The following is a 2721-nucleotide window of genomic DNA, read 5'->3' as shown; positions in this document are numbered from 1 at the left end:
GCTCGAAGGTTTCTGGCAGTGCAGACATGAAGTTTCTTCCCACCCTTGCTTGTGCTGTCCCCTGGGCCTGGAGTCACTCTTTGCCCTGCTAACTCCCCATGGCTGCCCCCAGCCAGCCACTCAGCAGGGCAGGCAGATCACTGAGGGCGGTCCTGGACTCAGGACTGCTCAGGCGACTCTGCCTAGGTGGCCTTGTGGCACTGTCCTTAGATTCCGCAGCAGTCCTGGGTGCCTCTCCCTCCCTGCAGCCCTGTTCTCCCTCACTGAGAGCTGTTCCATGCTTTCCCAGCCTTTCCTGGTGGCCACTTCGTTTTTTCATCAGAAGAGATTCTTCTAATGAAACTTTGGTGGGCTCCTTCTGGGATTGGTGTCCATTCCTTGGAAGACCTGGATGAAAACACTTTTGGGGGCAAAAGCCTCAGGAACAGCCCTTTCCCCCTTCAGTGTCCTATCTTGGTGGTGGTAGTGACTCACTCCCTGCAAAACTGGGGCTGTGAGTGCAGAACATTCAAAGCATACATGAATCTGTATGTTTGCATTTAAATTCTCTATGGCTACTATTTTTCTAATGGTAGATGTTTATTTTTAAGAGTAAAATCAAGGAATCCCAAAAGTCTTTGTCAAACAATTTTTAATAACAGGAGATATTTGTATTATTGCAATGTAGTACCAACCAGTGAAAGAGGAAAAAGAAACAGAGCAAGAAGAATAAGGAGGAAAATGTTTAATGATCTCAACTTTATGGAAAAATAGAAAAATGAAAAATGCATGTAAGTGGAGTGGGAGATGTTCAAGGGACAGTTTTGAGGAAAGGGAAATTTATTGCTTTTAAAATGTTAGTTAGCAAAGAAAATAAGCTTTAAAAAATTAGAAAAAATGGTTGTGGTGGGTAAAATATTATTTGAAAGACAAAACAGGGAAGAGACTGAAAGAAAAACTATGGAATACAGTATTTCCCATTTTTTTCCATCAGAAATGAGGCATGGAATTTGATTAGGCCTAACTGAGGTCTGGATAAAGACTGAGCTGCTGATACCAGCTCAGATTGCCTGGCAGTAGGACCCAAATCAGGGCAGAATGTTTAATCATGAAAAAGCATACAAGAAAGAAGGAAGGAATCAATGAGTGGTTGATCTGTGGTCTGAGAGGGAAGGACTGAGATGGACCTACAGGAAAGGCTTTGAGTCTTATGGTGAATGGGTAGGTTGTGATTTTAACTTGCAAACTTCAACCCACAGTGCAAACCTCTTGTACTGTTGCCTAACTTGGGTCATGGTCAACAGATGGTCAGTAAACATTTGTGGATTCACACTGCATCTTTCAATGCTGCTGTTGGAAGGGCAGCCCCTGAGTGGAGGGTCAGCATGTTGGTCCAGGGTTTCCCTCAATATGAGAAGTGTTATGGTTGGTATTTAGATGTCCCTGAAAGCCTCATTCACTCATTGGTGAGGCTTCTCAGTGGTGGCTGGATCTAGGGTGTGTGGATATGGATTAAGGGTGTGTGATAACTAAATTGGTTTAGCATAGTTCTGGGTGTGGGTAATGGGGAGCTCCTCTCTGGGTGTGGGTGGCACCAACCGATAGGCTTGTATCCTGGATGGAATAGAAAGGGAAAGATGGAAGGCAGGCTACTGCTGCTGTTCACTGCTTGCTGCCTTCTACCTCCCTTGCCATGGACTGTTTCTCCTCTGTGATGCCACTCTGCCATGCCACCCTGCCTTGGAGCTGATTATGGACTGAAACGTCTACAATCTGTGAGCTGAAATAAACTGCTTTAACTTTGGTTGTCTTGTATTTTTTCTCAGCAACAAGAATATAAATAAGACAAGAAAGAAGATAAAAAATGCCCACGTTATTGACTGATGCTAACTACTGTGGGCCCACCAGGTGGAAGGAAGAGCAGCAAGGCCAGGCAATTGAGAGTTGCACAAACACTCAATCAAGGAAGCAAGTAGGAAAGGGGCCAGAAGCTCAGGTTCCTAGCTGAGGCTCCAGGTGAACTTGACATTGCTACCCAGGTTGCCAAGGAGCGTGCTCAGGTGTCTTCAGGTTTTGGTGGTTTGGGACTCACTTTATTTTATTTTTTAATTTTTTGATTTTTTGAGATAAGGTCTCACTACGTAGTTCAGGCTGGCCATCAACTTACTATATAGCCTTGGCTGGGCTTGAACTTGCAATGATCCTCCTCCTTCAGCTTTCTGAGTGCTGGGATTACAGGTGTGCACCACCGTGCTTGGCTTGGGGCTCACTTTAGAAGGTGAGGATGGAAGTGTTAGTTTTTGCCATGGTGCACACCAGCCCAGGGGGAGGGAGACTGCTATATGTCAATGTGGTGGTTATAGGGCAATGTCAACTTGATTGGCTTTGGATCCACTTAGGGCATTGTTGGACCGCACTTCTTGGTGTGTCTGGGTGGGTCATGGAGGCATAACTTGGGCACTATATATAGGCCTTTGCCCCTTCTTCTCTAGTGTTCTTCTCCTGCTCTACTTCTCAGCTATTATGAACTGCAAGGTACACTGCACTTTTCTTCCATGATGTTTCTGCTTTGGAGACAGTCAACTGAACATGGACTGAATCCCCTGAAAACATGAGCCCCAAAACCTCTTCTCTTTAAGTTGTGGGTATTTTTATTGTGCCACAGTGACAAAAAACTGACTAAACTTGTCAGCAAGCCCAACATGCTGCAAGGAAATCAGCAAACCAAGGCACAGTAGCTGC

The sequence above is a fragment of the Heterocephalus glaber genome, unplaced genomic scaffold, assembly GCF_053883595.1.
Source record: "Heterocephalus glaber isolate CG9 unplaced genomic scaffold, H.glaber_assembly_v1.0 deba00000281, whole genome shotgun sequence".
In the NCBI taxonomy this organism is placed as follows: Eukaryota; Metazoa; Chordata; class Mammalia; order Rodentia; family Bathyergidae; genus Heterocephalus; species Heterocephalus glaber.
The sequence above is the reverse complement of the archived record's forward strand: the minus strand, read 5'-3'. Positions refer to the sequence as shown.